Source organism: Artemia sp. Qi Xiang Cuo, chromosome 15, assembly GCF_049724085.1.
Source record: "Artemia sp. Qi Xiang Cuo chromosome 15, ASM4972408v1, whole genome shotgun sequence".
NCBI classification, from domain to species: Eukaryota; Metazoa; Arthropoda; class Branchiopoda; order Anostraca; family Artemiidae; genus Artemia; species Artemia sp. Qi Xiang Cuo.
The window spans coordinates 51,763,735-51,786,742 of NC_142808.1; the positions used below are offsets into that span (position 1 = coordinate 51,763,735).

At 37.6% G+C, this 23,008-nt stretch overlaps 1 protein-coding gene and 1 long non-coding RNA gene across 2 annotated transcripts in view; one reads left to right on the top strand and one right to left on the bottom strand.

The window, feature by feature from the left end:
• LOC148943826 (uncharacterized) overlaps positions 1-23,008 on the top strand; it is a 606,774-nt gene that overhangs the window by 376,315 nt on the left and 207,451 nt on the right.
• Positions 1-23,008, bottom strand: part of LOC148943830 (uncharacterized) — a 48,510-nt gene that overhangs the window by 6,301 nt on the left and 19,201 nt on the right. The window contains exon 2 of the long non-coding RNA XR_016142986.1: positions 18,729-18,954. This is a non-coding gene — a long non-coding RNA (uncharacterized LOC148943830). The remainder of the gene's footprint in view (positions 1-18,728; positions 18,955-23,008) is intronic.

The following is a 23,008-nucleotide window of genomic DNA, read 5'->3' on the forward strand; positions in this document are numbered from 1 at the left end:
TTTTCCTTTTGACCAGGGCACTTTGTATCGAAGAAGTTGTCGTAGAAACTTCGAAAAGGGCTCATTCAATTGGAAATTGGAGTGGCTTGTGCCCTTTTTAATAGTCGAAAGTGATCGGAAGGCAACTACAGCCCCTTCCATACCCACCATTTTCTGAAACACATCCAATCAAAATTTTGAGATAGCCATTTTGTTCAGCGTAGTCGATTTCCACATAGAAATTATGCTTTTGAGGATGACACTCCCCCAGAGCCCTCAGGGCAAGGGTTAAGTTTTGCCTTGGCCGCATATAAGGTTTTTATAGATAGCGTTGTCGTAGAAACTTCAAAAAAGAATCATTCGATTGGAAATTCAAAGGGCAAGTGCCCTTTTTAATAGTCGAAAGTGATTGGAGGGCAACAAACCCCTCTCTCATGCCCACTTTTCTCCAAACACATCCAATCAAAATTTTGAGATATCTATTTTGTTCAACGTAGTTGAAAGTTCTGGAAATTAGTTCTTTGAGGACGACAACACCCTCCCGCCCAGCCCTCTGGGCAAGGGTTGTAAGTTATGCCCTGGGACATATAAGGTTTTTATAGAAAGCGTTGTCGTAGAAACTTCAAAAGGGCTTATTTGATTGGAAATTGAAAGGGCTAGTGCCTTTTTTAATAGTTGAAAGTGATGGGAGAGCGACTAACGCCCCTCTCACGCCCATCATTTCCCCAAACACATCCAACCAAATTTTGAGACAGCCATTTTGTTTAACATAGTTGAAAGTTCTGGAAATTAGGTCTTAGAGGATGAGAACCACCCTAACAGCCCTTAGGGTAAGGGTTGTAATTTATGCCCTGGGGGCATATACGGTGTTTTTAGAAAGCGTTGTCGTTTCAAAAAGGGCTCATTCGATTGGAAATCGAAAGGCCTAGTGCCCTTTTTAATAGTCGAAAGTGATTGGAAGGCTTGGCATTTTTATAGTAAAGATCGATGTGGGTATAAAGTTTTTTTTCGTTGCTGTTGTTGTTGTTTAGACCAGGGCACTTCGTATCGAAGGAGTTGTCGTAGGAACTTCGAAAAGGGCTCATTCAATTGAAAATAGAAAGGGCTGATGCCCTTTTTAATAGTCAAAAGTGATTGGAGGGCAACTAATCCCCCTCCACGTACACCCTCCCATTTTCCCATTATGTTTAAAAACTATATGTTGCCTTAAGATTAATTCAAAATACACTGAGTTAGTTCTAATTCCCAATAAAGCATCTCAGCAGTATCCCAAGAACGACTGAGGGTATTATGTTCAACTTTTGGGGCTACTTCTGCTCTTAAAATTTAACCAAATAAAAATAGCGTAAGTGTATCCAAGCTATCAAAGAAAGTAAACAGATTTTTTTTGTGTGTGGTAAAGCTTTCTAATTTAGTTAATTATTAATTTTGTAAAAATATATATGACGCAAATATGAAGTTTTGAAATACCACTTTTTATTAAAATAAGGAACATATCCTGCTAAGTTCTGTTTAACGGGAAATTCAGAAATTACCTCTTCCTAGCGATTACGTGGGAAGGTGTGGTTGATAAAAATGTATAAAAGATACATTTTATCGGAAGGGAAAATCTTATACTAACTTTATGCCGGACTGACCTCTGGTCCGTTGTTTTAGAAATACTTTGGAAACTTGTCTTATCATTGTAAGTGTCTAAGTATCTATTTATATATTATTGTTGTTTTTTTTTAGACTTGTGGCTAACAATCTTAAAACACCACGAAACAAGGATATCCAAAATCTAAGAAAAAGTTAATCAAACAATCAATACGCTTTCCATTTTTAAAAAGGAGATAACCAATGCAGTATTCATAACTCTAAAACGAATAATATGAAACCATAGTGAAATAATAGAAGACATAAATCTTCAGATGGCTCTACAGCTATTATCTAGTGCCATCATGGAAATATCTCATGAATTTAATCAATTGGAGCTGGAGTTTCTAACCCTATTGACGAAAAATTTACCAGCACGACTCGTAAAACCGGTTAAATTAATAAAAGTACTCAAAACCATAGAGAGTCATTTACCTTATCAATTGAAATTAGGACTAGAGCCAAATTTCGAGAATATTCTATACTTTTATAGCATGGTGGAAAACTATTTGCAAATTAAGCAAGGGGAGTTATGGATATTTTTAAAGGTACCTCTAGTTAAAAACGAAGAATATGCACTATTTCTAATAAATGCTTTCCCATCTAAGCTGACAAATGCCACAAGCTGGAATAGAATAATTAGTTTTCCCCAATATGTAGTCATCTCCAACTTAAAATATAGAATACCAGAGTAACAGGAAATAATCAAATGTCAAAAAGATTTACTTCCCTTTTGCAGCTTAGGAACTATATCGCATCTACGCACAAGAAAAATCTGTGCAATTAAACTTTGGGAGGAGATGGATCACTCAAATCCCCTACCAAAAGAATTGGATGTTGATGTAGTAAGCGCAATTAATCTAGAACTATGGAAAAAAAATTAGTGAAAATGATTTCATATTCAGCGTTCCCCAACCCTATATGGCACAATTGAGATGAAAAATTTCTTCTCGGTTGCAGAATACCATAGATATACAAATAGAAGGGATGCGCTTGGTTAATATTCCCCCACCCTGTCGTGTAACGAAAAGAGAGACAATTGTATCATCTCCAATGATGGAAATTGCGGAGATAATTATGGAGAAATGGGGTATAGAACCGATACCTAACATAAATCTTTTTAAAGCAACAAATGGGGAACAAGATAATGAAAAAATTAAGAAAGTACAAAAGATGTTAAAGAAATTAAATGATATCTCCATACTGGAAAAAATAAAAGGCGAAACTCCCAGATTTCTGACAGCCCTGAAATATTTAAATAAAAATCTGGACATAAATTATCCCATTTTCCAGACAGAAATAGAAAAAACCACTTACTATAAAGTTTTATTAGCCTATACTTGGGGATATTTCATAACTACTATCGTGGTTCTGGGATTGTTTATATGGGGTCTTAAATTTTGGTATAATATGAAACATCAAACCCTCGGGGGGAAGGATATAAGAAACCCTGTATGCGCAAAACCATAATCTAACGTTAAAAAAAAAAAAAAAAAAAGAAAAAAAAGAAAGAAAAAAGAACTTAACTACAACCGCAGACAATTCGATTGTCAATATGATTTCATGAATATGAAAGTAAAAGAGAAATCTATGATTAATATTTTTATTACTGTGTCAGCAATAATACTTGTTACTAATTTAAATAAATTTGCAATTCAAGTGTTTACGAAAAAAAAAGAGTTATACCACTTTTTAAGCTGCTTTGTGAAAAATGGACTTTAGAAAAAAATTTCTTGATGCTTTAAATTATTTTTGTTACTTAACATAATTGTGTAAGTTATTACACAATGCTTATATATATATATATATATACTATGTTTTTATCAACTTTAAGTTTTAACTAGTGATTTAATGTTTATGTAAATGTTTGACCTCGAGTCAACGTGTTAAAAATTTTTATATGTGAAATAATCAGTTTAGTATTAAGTTTGAAAGAATAATCCACCAAGAAACGTAATGTTTCGATTTAAGCGGGTTATTATTTTTGGAGTAATTAAAAAAGTGGAGAAAGTAATTAAAAGTAATTAACTTTCGAATGCATTGATATATACGAAAATTGAGTGTTTCATTCTGCTATATATGTAAAAATGTATGCTTTATATGTATACTAATGTGGATATCTGTTTTAGATACAGCACTAGCTATTTTTTTTTTTGGAAATAAAATTTTTCGTAGCATCTTTTTGGATCCATTTTTTCTTCAATCATATTTTGACACATTTTTGGAAAGTAACAAATTTTGAAGACACTTCAAATATATCCTGATACTAGCATCTCATACTCGATCCACTGATATTTTGGAAACTATAGCAGTAATACAGACTTTACTACAAGTTCGTCAGAAAGTGAGATAAAAACAGAACTTAATTTAGGCCTAGAAAATATGCTACATAGCCCAATGGCTTATGTTATTTTAATATGTGAAAATGCTTTGTGCTGAAAAAAAAAATATATGTGAAAATTTAAAAATCAATAATGTTATATGTAATTTACCCAAGGCATTTCTAAAACCAAAAATAAACGGTATATCAACCACATCACACAGATAAATTAAATTTTTAAGGGGAATTAAATTTAAACTCAAATAATTCATAAACTTGTCTAATATAACTTGAAATCTAATTTTAGCAAAACCATTAATATTATTTTTAAGCCGCTTAGGGTCAAGTTAAAAAAAAAAAAAAAAAAAAAAAAAAAAAAGATGCATATGAGGAAGGATAAAAGAGTAATTTTCAGTCCTAGAGACAAAGAGAAAAAAAAAGAAACCAAGATGAATTTCAAATTGAAATCCTTCGACAAAAAAGAACAAAGCCTATATTGGACCAGAAACATAACCCTAAGGAAACCCATTAAGGGTAGATGCACATAATGATACAAAGATGGCAGCATAATAGCTGTAAACGAAATTAAGAATTTTTAAAAGCAAAATATTGAGAATTGGGACAATTCTTCTTTAAATGGGGAGTATTGTGGTAAAGCTTTCTAATTTAGTTAATTATTAATTTAGTAAAAATATATAAGACGCAAATATGAAGTTTTGAAATACCACTTTTTATTAAGATAAGGAACATATCCTGCTAAGTTCTGTTTAACGGGAAATTGAGAAATTACCACTTCCTAGCCGTTACGTGGGAAGGTGTGGTTGATAAAAATGTATAAAAGATACATTTTATCGGAAGGGAATATCTTATACTAACTTTATACCGGAAAGGCCTCTGGTCCTCTGTCTTAGAAATACCTTGGAACTTTGTTTTATCTTCGTGTGTCTAAGTATCTCTTTATATATTATTGTTGTTTTTTTTGGACTTGAGGTCTACTTGGGACAGCCAGTCCCAGTAGACAGAATATATCCGATTATATTATATGTTAAATGAATAAAATTATTGTATTTTCGACAAACTCTCTACGATCTACTTTTAGCCTCTCGAACATACCCAGTCGGTACGCCTCATTAGTTTGATCATAACCTAAGGCACGCTACCAAAGTTTAATTCCCTTAGGGCCAGAGTTGATCTCCCCTATAAAGGGAGAATAAAGGCATCTACGACAACAACACCCCCAAATACCATAAAATAACACTTCACAACATGTGAATGGTATCGTTTTCCATTTCAGGTCAACTAGAGGAGGTATGAAACTAAATTAAACACTACGATTTGTGTCCAGATTTTTAAAAGGGTGTATGTTGTTAAAAATTGCTGAAAATTTTTCTCCAGTATACAAATAGCAGGCCAAACTATAAATTCTTAAAAAAACGAAAAGATTTAAAAAATTATTTTCTTTTTCTATGAAAAGACTATGTCAATATAAAACGAACAGATATTAATAAAAAAAAAAAACTTTCCACAAAATACGTTTTTCAAAGAAAAGTAAAAAACTCTATTAAACCAAAAATGAGCAAAAATAAAATCAAATAACCTACCAAGCGTGGAACTACTGCAAATCAGCATCAATAAATAAATGAAACCCAAACGAACAGAAATTACAATGAATAACCGAGTCAAACTCGGTAAATAACAGATTCGAATTCAAAGTCATTACATAACCAGTTAAGAAGAAGCGATTAAGAAGCATTGACTGGGCTCAATAGTAATCGGCAAAGTTTAACTAATACACCAAAAGAATAGACTTTGTGCTGATTCCAAATATATGCTGATCCAAACAATCTTACTATTGTAAATAAAAAAAAGGATTTATTTTTTCCTGTTTCGAAAGTATATCTACTAAGCTTCAAAGTTTTGGTTTTCTTTTTTAATTACATTAAGGAACGAACTGTAGTCCATAGTAACTGAAGTAATATTAGCCTACACTAAGGACTGAAGTCCTTACTTAGTAGCCAAAAGGATGGCTACTAAGTTGTCTGGTGATCCAGGTTTTAAGAAAATGAAACATGACAGAGAAAATAAGAGGTATGTAACGGACCAGGAGTATCGAGAAGCAAAAATTGAGAAAGCCATACAAAATAAGAAGTTTCGGTATAATAATGATGAAGACTACCGAAACAGCTATAAGAAAACAGAGTTTATCAGAATAATGGGTAGATACTGGGGTGACAAAAGCTATAATGAAAAAATTAAAACCTCTGCGAGGTTGTATCAAAGGGCGCATAAGGACAAAGTTACAATAAGCCATATAAAGAATCAAACAGTTCGTGGTAACGAACTGTAAGTAAGGAGCGACCCGGCTCAATAGTAACCGAAACTCTAAAAAACGGAATTTTGATATCAATAGATACATCAAAAGAATCAGATTTTATGCTGATTTCAAATATATAAGTTTCATCAAGTTTAGTCTTATCCATCAAAAGTTACGCGATTGAGAAAATTTGCTTTATTTTCTAAAAAAGGGGGAAACAACCCATAAAAGTCATAGAACTCTAACGAAAATCACACCATCAGATTCAGCGTATCAGAGAACCCTACTATACAGGTTTCAAGCTCCTATCTGCAAAAATGTGGAATTTTGTTTTTTTTTGCCAGAAGAAAGATCACGGATGCCTTTTTATTCGTTTGTTTTTGTTTTTTTCCTAGGGGTGAACGTATCGATCCAGTAGTCCAAGAATATCGTAAGAGGGCTCATTCAAACGGAAATCAAAAGTTCTAGTGCCCTTTTTAAGTGACCAAAAAAATTGGAGGGAACTTGGCCCCCTCCCACGCTCATTTTTTTCCAGAAGTCACCCAATAAAAATTTTGGGATAGCCATTTTGTTCAGCATAGTCAAAAATCTAATTAATATGTCTTTGAGGATAACTTAATCCCCCACAGTTCCCGTGGGAAGGGCTGCAAGCTATAAACTTTGCCCATTGTTTACACATAGTATTGGTTATTGGGAAATATACAGGTTTTTTCAGGAGGATTTTCTTTTCTAGTGGGGGGTCGGGGTGGGAATAGTTACGGGGGAGGATCTTTCCACGAAGGATATTTTCTTGGGAGAAGGAACATTTCCATGAAGGGGGCGCCAGATTTCCCAGCATTATTTAAAAAACGATTATAAATTAAATAAAACAAACAAGTTTTTTTTCAACTGAAAATAAGGAGCAACATTAAAACTTAAAACGAACGTCCCAGCAGAATATATATCTATTATTAAACCTTGTACTAGTATATGTTAACTGAAGAAAAGTATTGTATGATAGCCAACCTCCCTACAATCTACATTTAGTCTCTACAATATACCCAGCTGGTACGCCTCATAGGTCAGGTCATAGCCAAAGGCACGCTACCCAAGATTAATTACCTTAGGACCATACTTTATCTCCCCTTTAATGGGATAATAAAGGTAACAACCACAACATCATCCCAACAACCATAATACCACTTTACCACAACTGGTGGCGGTTTTAAAAACTGGGCCGAGAGGACTAAATAAAATTTAATTTTTAAAATAAAATGGCTTTACCAGAGGAAAAAAATGGCTTCCCAATCAACGGTACTTGAAATTGCCAAAATTATACCAGAATACGCGGGAATTTCAGATGTAGATGAATTTATCGTTAAATTGAAAATTTTGGACGAACTAACAGAGTCGTTTGACGATAAGGTTAAAGAGCAATTCGTTGGAGCTAGATTAAAGGGAAGCACCAATAAAAACTTTGAGGCGATTCAGGAAAAAAAACCCAAGGACATTAGCACTCTAATTGAATCTTCTAAAACAAGGTTCATAGAAACGAGTATCTCCTAGAGGCTAAGAACTGAAGTAATGACATTCAATATCTCAACTAGTATTAGGGAATATGCAAAACAAAATTTTTAGGTCTGTATGTTTACAGTTAGAAAAAGGCGGAAGTGACGAGACGATACAACAAGTTCAATTACATACTTTTATGCAAGGGTTACCAAAAAAGCTGTTAAGACTAATATTATCACGGAAGCCAGAAAATCTAGAGCAGTCTATAATCCTAGTAGAAACAGAGGTAAAAATTAAGAGGGCCATGAAAAAGTTTGATCAGATGTCAATAAATAACACAGGAGCCCAAGAAAGTTTAAATTTGAAAGAGGAGAGAAGCAAGTGAGCTATGATGAGCCAAATCGTGAACCAAAAGGGCACAACAGAGGCCGAGGGGCACCGTCTAGGGAAGTAACTGACAAAATTCTAAGACCTTGAATCGTTAGCAACTAATAACTATAGAAAATATGGGCACCCACCCCCACCCAAGACAGACAGTTATTACAGATAAAGAATATTTAGAAGTAACCAGGAAACCAACAAACAATTTAAGAGAAAATTTAATTGCTATTGTTGTAGCAAACATAACCACTGTGCGGCAGATTGCTGGCATAGAATACGCAAAGAAGACCAGACGTACAAAAGAAGACACCAGTTCAGAACGCAGGGGGGGCAGAAATTTAGGAATGCGGGAAACAAATATTACTTGGCAAACACCTAATTTAAAAAACGATCAAAAATTAAATAAAAAAAAACTAGTTTCAACTGAAAGTAAGGAGCAACATTAAAACTTAAAATAAACAGAAATTATTACGTATATGAGGGGGTTCGCCTCCTAGTCAATACCTCGCCCTTTTCGCTGAAGTTTTTCTTAGTAGTTTCAAAAGAGCTATCTATTCTAATTAACCGGCCTTTGTGATTCAGGGGTTTGTGATTCGAACAAAATTCGAACTTTACCGTAAAGAGCAAGGTATCGACTAAGGGGCAAACTCCCTAATATACGTAATAAAACATACGAATATAGAAGTTCGTTACGTAAGTTAATTCGTAAGTTACGTCAGAACAAAATTTCGAGAAAGCCATTTAGCCAAAAAAGTAAAATTAATATGCAAATTTCGGTTTAATTATTCATGTACGATGAGCCAAAATCAAAGCTGCATTAATTTAAAAACATTCAGAAGTTAAATAAAAGAAAAAGTTTTTTTTTACTGAAAGTAAGGAGCGACATTAAAACTTAAAACGAACAGAAATTCTTCCGTATATGGAAGGGACTGTCCCCTCCTTAATACCTCGCTCTTTACGCTAAAGTTTAAATCCGTCACACAACTTTATTTTTAAAACAATAACAAACTTTAGCGTAAAGAGCGAGGTATTGAGGAGGGGACAGCATTATTGTTAAGGAAGGAGACTTTCGACAGCTGGCAAGATATATGGTAAGGGTGGGGAGGCCAAATCCATCATTGGTCGCCCACCCCAACCGTAAATAGAGCCTAGTTTTTAGGGTGTCGAGGCAATGGGCCTTGAAGGCAGGAGCCCCAACGCACTGATAGTGGGCCCACCCCTCCTAATAATAGTAATCTAATCCATTTGATTGGAAATTTCTCCAAACATTTCCGATCAACTTTTTGATATTGCCATTTTGTTTATTGTAATTGAATGGTTTCGAAATTATGCCTTTGAGGATGACATCCCAACCCCCATTCCCCCAGAACCCTCAGGGCAAGGGTTGTAAGTTATGCGCTTGGAGCATATAAGGTTTTTAGAGTAAGCGTTGTCGTAAACACTTCAAAAAGGGTTCATTCGATTGGAAACTGAAAGAGTTAGTGCCCTTTTCAATAGTCTAAAGTGGTTGGAGAGCAACTAACCCCCCTAAAAAGCCCACCATTTCCCCAAACACTTCCATTCAAAATTTTAAAATAGCCACTTTGTTCAACGTATTTGAAAGGTCAGAAAATTATTTGTCTTTGAAGATAACAAATACCCCCAGCCCTCAAGGCAAGGGTTGTAAGTTATGCCCTGGGGGTATATAAGTTTTTTTTAGAGAGCGTGGTCATATAAACTTTGGAGGGGGCTCACTGGAGTGGTAATTGAAGGTTCTAGTGCTCTTAGAGTAAAATTGATCGGAAGGCGAGTCCCCCCAAAAAAAACACGTTGTATTGTCCCTAAATGCATCTAATAGAAATTTCGAGATAGCCATTTTATTCAAAACAGACTAAATATCATGTAACAAGGCTTTTGGGGTTGAAACAAACCCCAGAGCCTAGGGGCAGGGGTTTCAAGTTATGCCCAGTTTTTTTTTATGGAGGGGATGGTTGTATGAACTTTAAAGGAGGTTTATTTGGTTAAAATTTGGAATTTTTTGTTCTCTTTTAATATTCAAAAGTGATGGAGGGCAGCTAGCCCCCCCCCCCCCCCTTCCGACAACCCCTCTTCATTAAGCGAATTTGATCAAAATTGTGAGATAGCGATTCTACTCAAAATCGTCCAAAGAAGTAAAACAATGCCTCTAGGGTTGACGCAACCTCCCAGTGCCCTGGGGATAGGGTTTTAAGTCTTAGCCTGGGGTCATATAAGGTTCTTATGGAACGGGTGGTTGCATAAACTTGAGATGGGGCTCATTTGATTTCAAATTGAAAGTTATAGTGCACATTTAAGAGTAACAACCCCTCTCCCCACGCTCATCATTTCCCCAAAGACATCCAATCAAAATTTAGAGATAGAAATTTTGTTCATTTTAGTTGATCAGTCCGGTAATTATGTCTTTCAGGAAGACACCCCCGCCCCCAAAGCTCTCAGGGCAAGGGTTGTAAGTTATGCCCCTGGGTAAAATAAGGTTTTTATAGAAAGGATGGTTGTATATACTTCAGAGAGGACTCACTGGATTGGTAATCTGAATTTCTAGTGCCCTTTTCAAGAGACAAAGTGATGAGCAGATAGTTACCCCCCCCCCCTCCTGTAAAACGTCGTTTTTTCCCGAAATACGTCGAATAAAACAATTTGAGACAGTCATTTTATTCAAAATAGTCCCAAAATCATATAACAAGGCTTTTGGGGTAAATACAAACCACCAGAGTCTAGGGGTGATGGTCGTAAGTTATACCGTGGAGGTTTTTAAGGTTTTTATGGAAGGGATGGTTGTATAAATTTTAGAAGAGGCTCATTTGGTTAGAGGAGGTTAACTCAACCTTGCAAGGATTCTTGCATCACAGAGGTTAGAGGAGCATGACGGTCCCAAGTCCGTAAAATGAGGAGGGTTGGGCGATAGGCTTGTGACCTATCCTGATAAAATTCCAAATTGCAAAAGAAAAATCGATGATAGCCTCGGATACCCCACTAGACCATTCGACGACAATCCCAGCACGCCCAGTGACAAAATTTATGACATTAAAAACTAGCACGAAATTTGTATTCTGGAATGTAAGGACACTAAACCAGCTAACAAAACCTCACCAAGTACTCAGAGAGATGAAGAAGTATAAGCTAAACCCCTTGCTCTGAGCCAAGTCAGGTGGATTGGATCTGGACATGAACAACTAGGAGATGGTTACTTGCTAATTTACAGAGGAAATGAATCCCGGTACCAGGCTGGGGTTGGGATAATGCTGTTTGACCAGGCCACCAAAGCACTAGTTGAATGGAAGCCAGTCAGTGAGAGGTGCTTACTTGCAAGATTTGTAACCACCCATCTGAAAATCTCAATCATTGCATATTATGCTCCTGCGAATGATGCAGACGATACTCATGAAAAGTCATTCTACCAAGCTCTTCAGTCATTGGTATCAAAAGTCCCATCACAGGACCTTCTTTGTGTGGCTGGGGACTTCAATGCAAAGGTCGGAGCAGGTCCGTAAATCCTAGGGAGACACAGTCTTGGTGAAATGAACGAAAACGGAGCCCTCCTGGTAGATTATGCTCTTAGTAATGATCTTGTGGTCGGCGCAACTCAGTTTGAACATAAAACCATCCACAAATAGTCATGGATCTCGCCAGACGGCAGGACGAAGAACCAAATAGATTATATCAAAATTTCAAGGAGATGGCGGACAAGTCTTCTGAAAGAACGTGGTTTCAGAGGGGCAGATGCCCAGTCGGACCACATCCTGATGGTAGGCAAGAGTGAAAGTCAAGCTGAAAGGGCACAACAATACAAAATCGAATTCTACGAAGATTTATAATGTAGATAAGTTACATGACCGAGAAACCCAAGGAAACTTTTCTATGAAGTTGAAGAACTCATTCGCTTTACTTGAAATAGAAAACTGCACAGAAGGTCCGGAAACTGCATGGCTAAAAATGAAGACAACATACAATCAAGTTGCTAAGGATGTGCTCCGATATAAGAAGAAACAGAAGGAAAGATGGATATCACAAGAAACTTGGAAACTAATCGATGAGCGCAATGCCCTGAGACAGCAAATTCTCTCTGTTGGTGGCGGCAGACCTTCAGTCTTCCCAAATGTCCCGTATAGAATGAAGGACAAAGCACAAACGTTCTCACCGAAACTGAGAAAATTGACGAGAGGTGGGTATCCTACTTCGAAAAAGTTTTATATAGACCGAGACGACCTGACAGAGAAAGCATCTCGTCTACGCCATTTCTTAACCTGAAAATTGACGAAAATCCCCCTAAACCTGCGGAAATACTTGTTGCAAAGAAGAAAATCAAGAATGGAAGATTGCCTGGTGAAGACTGCATAACTTCGGAAATGATCAAGGCATCAGTGAGGACATGCCTCTCAGTGTGGATAACACTGACTGCAACAGTTTGGCAGTCCGAAAAGGTTCCTGGTGACTAAACCAAAGGGATAATTGTTACGATATTTAAGAAATGGGATGCAATTATCTGCGATAACTGGCGAGGCGTAAACCTAGTATCAGTACCATGTAAGGTTGTCGCGCTTGTGATACTCGACCGCCTGAAAAAGCACTCGATCCGTATCTGAGAGAAGAGCAACATGGCTATCGTACAGGTAGATCTTGTTCAGACCTCATTCAAACTCATGACTCTGATAGGAGAAGTGAATGAGTGGTCCAACAAGATATACATGCTCTTCATTGATTTTGAAAAGGCCTTCGATCCTGTGGACCGTGACACACTGGGAAATTCTACAGTAGCATATTATGGTGTCCCCAAGAAAATAATAAGTTTGATCACGGCCTTTTACGAAAATACGGAAAGTTGCGTAAAGGCAGAGAACGGAACAACTAGATACTTCCTAATTTTGTCAGGAGTGCGACAGGGATGCGTTTTATCATTGTTTTGATTTGTCATTTTAATGGACTATTTTTTAGGAGAAGCGACTGGCTTTGGAGTAACTGTCGGAAATAAAATCCTCTCGGACCTCTACTTTAGGTATTAAGTGGCACTCCTGTAATATGAAAAGCAGCGATTCCAGGAGATCCTTAACAAAGTGAGCGTTAAAGTAGAGAAAGTCGGCCTAAACATCAATACAGACAAGACTAAATCAATGGCAACATCAGGCTCGCCAGTCAAGCTCCTGTACAAAAATCGCAGAGTTGAACAAGTCCGGTAATTTAACTACCCCGGAAGCTGGGTCGATTACACAGGAGAGGTGCAAAATGAGGTCAAGAGAAGAATTGGCAAGGCAAACGCTGCTTTCAACAAACTTAAGCCAGTGCGGAAATCAAAGAAGTACTCGCTTGCGCTAAAGCTGCAACTTCTTAATAGCAACGTTTTGTCCGTGTTATTGTATGTCAGTGACTGCTGGAAACTAGATGCTAGGACAGAGAAGACTCACAGCTTTCGAAAATATGTGCTTGAGACTCATGCTGAATATCGGTTGGCGTCAAAAAGTCAGCAACATCGGGGTCCACAGAAGAACTGGCCAGCCGCTTATTACTGAAGCGATTAAGAAGAAGAGACGGAGATGTTGGCCACGTTCTTGGGATGGAGGACACCAGAATCCCGTAAGGTTTAACAATGGCAGCCGCGAGGGCGTCGACAGAGAGGAAGACCGAGAAACACGCTCAGGCGCACGTACGATCGTGATCTACCCATTGCTCACAAATCACTACAACCCCAGTGGGAGGATGTACTCACCGCAACGCCAATACGTGACGTTTACCAAGGCTTCTTCGATGCCCTATGCACCACAGATGGCTCAGGAGGACCTAAGTTCTAAGTAGATTCATTTGGTTAAAAATTGGAATTTCTAGTTCCCTTTTAAGTCAAAAGTTATGGAGGGCAGCTAGCCTCCCCCCTTTCCAACAACCCCACTTCACCAAAAGAATCTGATCGAATTTGTGAGATAGTGACTCTGCTCAATCGTCCAAGGAACTAAAACAATGATTATAGGGTTGAAGCAACCCCCAGTGCCCTGGGGATAGGGTTGTCAGTCATGGGCTGGGGTCATATGAAGTTCTTATGGAATGGGTGGTCGCATAAACTTCAGATGGGGCTCATTTTATTTGAAATTGAAAGTTATAGTGCCCTCTGTAAAAGTCAAACTGAGTTGAGAACAACCCCTCCCCCCACCCCCGACGCTCATCATTTCCTCAAAGACATCCAATAAAAATTTGGAGATAGAAATTTTGTTCATTGTAGTTGAAGATTCCGGAAATTATGTCTTTCATGAAGATACCCCCGTCCCCGCAGCTTTCATGGCAAGGGTTGTAAGTTATGCCCCTGGGGTATGCAAGGTTTTTTTTTAGAAAAGGTGGTTGTATATACTTCGGAGGGGACTCATTGGATTGGTAATCTGAATTTATAGTATCCTTTCTAAGAGACAAAGTGATGAGAAGGCAGTTACCCTACCCCACCCAAAAAATAAACGTCCAGTTTTCCAGAAATATATCGAATAAAAATTTTGAGACAGTAATTTTATTTAAAATAGTCCAAAGATTATATAACAAGGCTTTTGAGGTTGATATAAACCACCAAAGTTTAGGGGTGAAGCTTGTAAATTATGCCGCGGAACATCTAAGGTTTTTATGAAAGGGATAGTTGTTTAACTTTAGAAGAGGCTTATTTGGTTGGCAATTGGAAATCCTAGTTACTTTTTAAGCGTCAAAAGGGATGGAAAGCATTTAGCCCCTCCCTCCCCGACAGCCCCTCTTTTCACCAAACACATCTGATTGAAAATATGAGATAGAGATTTTGTCAAAAATAGTTCAAAAACATATAATAATGTATCTAGGAGTGAAACAACCCCCCAGCGCCCTGGGGATAGGGTTGTAAGTTATGTCATGTAGGAATAGGAACGGGCGGCCGTATGAACTACAGATGGGGCTTATTTAATTTAAATTTGGAAGTTATGGTGCCCTTTTAAGATTAAAAGTGAGAGTAACCGGCCCCCTCATCCGTGCTCATCATTTCCCTTAACACCTCCAATGAAAATTTGGAGATAGCAATTTTATTTTATCAAAGTTGAAGGCTTCAGAAATTATTTCTGTGAACCCCCCCCCCCCTCCCTCCACCACATCTTTTAGGAAAAGGGTTGCAATATGCCCTGGGGACACATAAGGTTCTTATATAAAGGGTGGTCGTATATGTTTTGGACGCGACTCATTGGATTGGTCATAATCGAAAATTGTAGTGCCCTTTATAAGAGTCAAAGTGATCAGAATGCAGCTACCCCCCCCCCCCCAGACATAAACACGTCTTTTTTTCCCAGGACGTATTCAATAGATATTTTGAGACAGTTCTTTTATTCAAAATAGTCCAAATATCATATAACAAGGCTTTTGAGGTTGATACAAACCACTAGAGCCTGAGGGCGAGGGTTTGAGAATATGCACCTGGGGTATTTAAGGTTCTTATCGAAGGGATCGTTGTATAAACTTTAGAGGTGGCTCAATTTGTTGAAATTGTAAGTTCTAGTTCTCTTTTAAGAGTCATTAGCGATGGAGGTCAAGTAGCCCCCCCCCCACCCAACTACCCCTCTTTTCACCAAATGTATCTGATTGAAATTATGTGATGGCAATTTGGTTTAAAATAGTCCAAAGAATATATTACAAAGTCTCCAGGGTTGGCACAACCCCCCAAAGCCCTGGACCAAGGGCTTGAAGTTATGCTCTCCGTGCTCATCATTTCCCTTATGACCTCCAATGAAAATTTGGAAATAGCAATTTTATTTATCGAAGTTGAAGGCTTCAGAAATTATGTCTGTGGGAACAACCCACCCCCTCCCCCCACTACATCTTTTAGGGAAAGGGTTGCAATATGCCCTGGTGACATATGAGGTTATTATAGAAAGGGTGGTCATATATGTTTTGGACATGACTAATTGGATTGGTCATAATCGGATTTTTTAGTGCCCTTTTTAAGATTAAAAGTGATCAGAACGCAGCTACCCCCCCCCCCCCCCACATAAACACTTCTTTTTTTTCCAAGACGTATTCAATAGATATTTTGAGACAGTCCTTTTATTCAAAATAATCCAAATATCATATAACAAGGCTTTCGAGGTTGATACAAACCACCAGAGCCTAAGGGCGAGGGTTTGCGGTTATACACCTGGGGTATTTATGGTTCTTATCGAAGGGATTGTTGTATAAACTTTAGAGGTGGCTCAATTTGTTGAAGTTGGAAGTTCTATTTCTCTTTTAAGAGTCAATAGTGATGGAGGCCAAGTAGCCCCTCCCCCACCAAACTACACTCTTTCCACCAAATGTATCTGATTGAAATTATGCGATGGCAATTTTGTTGAAAATAGTCCAAAGAATATATAACAATGCCTCTAGGGCTGGCACAAACCCCCAAATTCCTGGGCCAAGGGCTTGAAGTTATGCCCTCGGGATATATAAGGTTTTTATGGATTGGGTTGACGTATTAAATTAAGGTGGATCTAATTTGATTTTAAATTGGAAGTTATAGTGCCCTTTTTAAGATTCAAAGTGATTTGAGACCCCACCCCCACCCCATGCCCAACATTTCCTATAACAAACCTCCAAACAAAGTTTTGAGGCATCAATTTTTTTTAGCATTGTTGAAAGGTTTAGTAATTATGCGTAGCAATAGTCGTAGTAGCTGTAGTAGCATTAGTAGCAGTGTGCAAATAGCACTTTTTTTCAACATCCCCTTCAACACACGATGAAACTCTTAATACCATCAACCGGTCGTGAAGGATTGCTGATACGTCCTCTTGACAACATATATGGGCATTGGGTTTCGATTTTTTTCAATAGTTACAATATTGCCCAAAATTTTCGCCTTAGTACCCATAAGTTTATTAGTACTAGCAGTAGTTATAGTAGTAACAGTAGCACCAGTAGTTATAGTAGTCGCAGTAGGAGTACAGTTAATATTAGTGATCTCAGCTTAGTAGCAGTAGTAGTGGTAGCAGTAATAATAATAGAAGCATTAGCTGTGGGAGTAGAAGCAGTAGTATTATAATGCAGATAATGTATTTTGATTAGTTCAACATCCCCAACAACAAGCATTGTATGTTTTAATTTTACATACGAAACTGTTCCGAAGGTATTGCTAATATGCCCTTTTGACAACCTCCATACGGATGGTAGGTTGTCATCAGTACAACAGAAATATTCTCTGAAAATTTCACCTTCATAGGTTGCAGATTTTGAACTAGCCAAAAAAGACACTCTGTGTATACATTTAATGCTGCTTCTGTAACTAACGACACTAATGGCATTAAGTGGAAACTTTTAGGGAACGTTTAGGGGAAATTTCAATCAAACGAAAAAACTATATGCATGCAATTATTAAAAGAGCATATAAGCAATATAGCGCATATAAGTACATAAGCAGTGATGCTATGTCATAGCTAGTAATATCATTTATATCTTAAAGGAGATATTTTGATTGAAAATTAAAAGTTCTAGTGGCCTCTTAAGAGTCAAAAGTGGTTGGAGGGCAATCAACCTTCATCTTTATCTCATAATTTTCCAGACAGGCATTTTGTTCAGCAAAGCTAAACAGTCTAGTAACTATATCTCTAGGGTTATTGGGTAGGTCAGCCCCCCGCAGTTATTTAATTTGCCCATTATGCTTAAAAACTATATGTTGATTTAAAATTAAATCAAAACGCACTGTTTAGATGCTGGTTGCCAATAAGACATCTCAGCAATATACCAAGAACGACTGAGGGTATTAAGCTGAAACTTTCGGGGCTATTTCTATTACTATTTCCGCTCTTAATATTTTACTAAATCAAAAGTGTATCCAGGCTGTGAAAGAACATGGATATAATTTTTTGGGAATGGTATGAAGTTTTATTGATAAGGTCAACTAGAGGATGTTGATGACGAAATTAAACACTACTACTTGTGTCATGATTTTCAAAAGGGTTTATGTTGTTAAAAATTGCTGAGAAAGTACTAACAAAACTTGCATGATGGGCGTGGCAGCTTGATAGGTAGTTAATGATTGGTGTATGGTGGTTCTGGAAGAGCGGCGTTGACCGTTGAGGGATGAGGGAAGGAGGGACTTGGGCCCCTAGTGTGGGACTTGGGAGTCAAGTGTAGGACTTGGGGACCTGCTTGGGGTTTCAGGGGCCCTGTCGTGGGATTTGATACCCGGGAGTGGTGACATGGAGTCCTGTCATGTTCATTACGATACTATGCCCTTTTCTAGATCATAACCAGAAAAAAATTTAATGGAGGTATGGGCACTGCCACACCCATAATACATATTCTACTATTATTAATGGAAAGACTTGGGTTCAATAATATCCCATGGACTGAATACAGAAGATTATGAATAACTACTAGGACAAGAAGCTTTAAAAAAAAAAACAATGATTATATATAACATCCAAACCCATAAAATTCAGTAAATGCGCTTTTTAAACCGCTCCCTTGTAAATAGACCATATTCCACGGAATGAATACAACAGCTCAATAGTAATGTAAGATGATTTTAAAACTATGCAATTCGTTAACTATAAGGGGACTGTAAATACCATTTGATAAACTATTAAGATTAGTCCCATCACACACTAAGAATACAATGAAAAATAAATCACTTACTTCTTGCTTGTAGCTTTCATCATTACAATTTCTTTTGGTTGAATCCATGTTCCTAGTTCAAATTCAATTTATTGACTAAAAAAAGTAATGTCCATTGTTCTTTTATAATGAAACACAGTGTTAAGATAATTCAATGCGTGTTACCGGAAATCATTGGCATGGTTACAGAAACATTCAAATCTGAGACTTCAAGATATGATTGCGTGCATGAAACGGTTTCCTATGCCTAGAAAAACAATTGAAAACACAACATTCAAAAAAACATTTATTAAAGGCATTGAGTTAAAAAACAAAGCAGTCTGATACCCTGAACTTTTTAATCATAAAAAGAGTAATTAGTATTCTGTTATTAATACCTTCCCAGCCTAAACAAGACTTAACAGCTTCCTTATTCATCATAAGCCCTAGTCCCAGTCTATGTACCCAATCTTTCCAGCCTGAGTAAACATATTCTGTATCACCTAATTTCATGCTTCCTACCATGGGCGTAGGGAGGGGGGCAGGGGCGGGGCAGCTGCCCCCCTAGACCTTCTAATTTACATTAGATATGACTGAAAAAGCAGATGGTTGGAAAAGCAGTTGATTAAAGGCCCTCCATCACAGTCGACTGCCCCGCCCCCCCCTAGACAATATGCTGCCTACGCCCATGCTTCCTACCCCTGGGATATGAGTTCCTGAAACTCCTAATAAGTCCGGTTCGACTCGTCTGAAATCGTTATTCAAAATATCGATACGATAGTAATTTTTTAACGTTGTAACATTCCAAGTTCCAGTTTTCATGTTCTTTAAATCATTGAAATTATTTTGGCCTCAGGAGAGGCAATGATCCCGGTTACCAGTACAGGACGGGGATCAACATATCGTCGCAAGTCTACACCGAAGCACTTAAGCCGGCTTAGAACCGGACAGCAAGAAGTCCCTGGGACATCCAGTATGAATAGAGACTTTGTGCAATCCTTGCCCCATCTTGGTTAAAACATGGTTTTCAGCACTTGGCGATGCTCTTCTATCAACAAGAGTCGAAATCCTGCACAGATAGTCTCAAGCCTACTACCTCCGACCCGTTATATATTCATGCCTTCAAATATTAGGCCTGTTTTTTCACTCATCAATGTGCTAAGATCTTACATCTTTTGTCAGAAAACGCTTAAAAGTGAAATCTTTGAGCAAAGATCTTACATCTTTGGTCGTTTTTGTGCAAACGTCTTTCATCATTCTGCTCTGATCAGCGGTCTGAGAACAATGATGAGTAGATCATCAAAGTTCTCTCATCATTGTTCTATATGGCAGAACAGTGGCGGTTTTCACACTTTTTGGTAACATCAGTGAGCTGTAAGATCTTAGAACAAAGATGAGTTAAAAAACATTAATCTTTGCAGAAAGATGTAAGATCTTAGATGTAAGATCTTACTGCTAAAAAACGGGCATATTATGCTACTACAGGGAGGCAACCCATAGTAGATAAATTAGCTCGGAAGAGGTTTTTCAGCCCGAAAAAACAAATCCGTCAAAAAAGACCAAACCCAGAAGAATTATTCATTAATCGTCAGTAATGAATACAGTAATGAATCCACTGGATACATTGTAATGAATCCAGTGCGAATGCTGTGTCGTTTACTAGCTTAGGCTATAATTTTCTCGAGGGGTGCCACTCCTCAAGTGGGAAAAGTTTACCGCAAGGTCCCCAGTCTTGCAGGTACCCTGAAAGAGCCGAGGCAGCCTTTTACAGAGGCCGTTGGCCAGAGATCTGGATCTTACTCCCAGCCGCAGTTATCCTCCTAGAGAGGATCCTCCCATGAGAGTGTTCTGCATCACCATGTACTTTCACCCATTACTGGGAGGAGGTTTGTACGTCTCACAGGACGTACGGACAGGGGCGGTATATTCTCTTATGGGGAGGGTGCCCGAGTTTCCTTTATGGACCCCCAGGGAAAAGGTCCCGGTTGGTCCGTGCCCCCTATGAAGGTACCCTACATATCTGTAGGGCGTTCCCCTTTCACCTCCCGGGGGCACGCTGAGTGGCCGCGGAGAGGCCCCTAAAGAGCAGTTGACTCATTAAGCATTTTCTTTTTGAATAGAGGTAATTCCCAAAAATTCGATGACGTTATTTTTAGCTTTTTTTTTCTTTATGTTTATTATTCTCTCCTTTTTTCCTATTTCACTACGACTTTTACTAACATATCCTTTTTTTTGAATCTCAAAGAATCACAGAGGTATATTTTCATTGACATTTTAATATATACAAAATTAAATAGCTTGTTTTCGTTACTTTAGCGACTATCTGTTTCAATGTATGAGTGTTTGTACCCCTTATACATGCAAGTTTCCACTGAAACGCATCCTCTTTCAAGACGCTCCAACAGGTTCGATATTACAATCCCTGGGGAGGGGGGCACACAGGTGTGACAAACTTTCTCTAGAAAAAATAAAACTTTGCATATTTTATAGACAGTGTATATTTTATGGCACAGCTTCTAATATTCAGATATTAATTGACTTTATTTTGTTTTTGGCAGTCGTTTTGTGATAGAAAAAATGAAAATAGACAATAATCTTAATTTTGAGGGGGAGAAACTCTTAGAAATATTGGATGGTGTTGTCTTAAATTTTATTTTGCATAGCCTTTTGTAAACTCTCTTTCCAAGACAGTTTATACTACTTTTTGTTTTGTTTTTGGCTCTCTTCCTTGTTCCTTCCAAATCAGCAAACCAAAGACATAATGAACCGAATTGGAAATTATACACAAAAAAGTTAAAATACCTCCCTCGAATAAGCTTGTGACCATGTAAAACAAAGAAGAAAATACCCTAAATTGACTAGCTGCATGTTCTATCGAGTCAGGGCTTGATGGCGGTTTCTTGAGACTCAAAAATCACTTGGCCTAAATTTAGAAAATTATCAGTACTTTCAGTTTTTTTTGTTTATTCGTTTTGTTTTTTATGGAGAAATTTGTTGCTTATTTTAGTCACATAGGCTCTCTAGAGGCTTAACCATTTTAACTATAAGGCTAATGGCTAACCATTTTTATATATTTTGTTCCTTGAATTTTTTTTTGAATAAATTACTTACTGCTGTATAGTCTTGTCTTTGCAATTGACACTTATCAAAAACCTGTTCTTCCACTCCCTGGGAGAATTTCCTAGAAGTGGCCTTGATATTGCACCTTATTCAAAAGCAGAATCAAGTAAGGATCTTAAATTGGTATGAATGGACAACCCAAGGGCCTGAGGCCTCAAATACCATTCTAACCCAATAACATCAATATTTTAGCATAAGAATTGACATGCTGCGCCTCCCAGTCATTCAAGGATTTTTAATCGCATTGGTTGGACGAGCAAAGCAGCACCAGATCACACCCATCTCTCTGCCAGCTTTGTAGCAGAACCAAGGACAAGTTCCACCTTGTTTGAAGCAGAATCATAGTAGAACTTTCAATGTGTATTATTGAAGGCATGAAGTTAGCATGTAGTCCCTCCAATACCACCCCCTTTCTGAGCAGAAAGATTGACATGCTTTTTTGCATTGATTTTCTTGAACTTTATGGGACAAGTAAATTGACATTGACTATATATTTAAAGATACTAGGTAAATAAATTATACATATACATTTTTTTTGTTTGATCATACCAAAAAAAGAGAAAAGAGGAGAATTAGAAAAGAAGGAAATAAAAAAACAGGAACGCTTCAGTAAAGGTAAAAAAAGGTAAAAGACCACTAGACCTTAAAGTACACTATTAGACCCTTAAAGTCCAAACCGGCGGAGCTGACCTTCGTTCCAAGGCCCTTCAGCCGGGAAGTGCAATGGGGGTTGGGGGCCAACCACCCTGTGCTTTCACACATCCTTCCTGCTTACCATCCAAAGATTTCTCCAGGTATTGATTTAGAGCTGGGTCGACTCTAACTGAGCTGACAGTCAGGTCATTGACCCCTGTCCGAAACCAAACAACCACCCACACTAGGAATTGAACCCCTCCCCTTCGGACAAAAGATTCCAAATCTAGCACGCCAACTACTCGGCTTGGACGGCTAGGAACGCTTCAGTAACAAAGAACAAAGTTAAACCCTCGTCCATCCGGTATAAAGGCAAAAACTCAAATAGTATTTTACAAGTTAGCCAATCAATCCATCTTTGACAATTGTAATCAATCCCGTAACGGACGGATACGTTTTTTGTGTTTTATTATACTTTTTTTCAGGAGTGATTGTATTTATCTAAATGTCACTTCGAAAAAAATTTAATTTTTACAATTCTGAAGTATAAAAGTGTCAAATATGAAGAA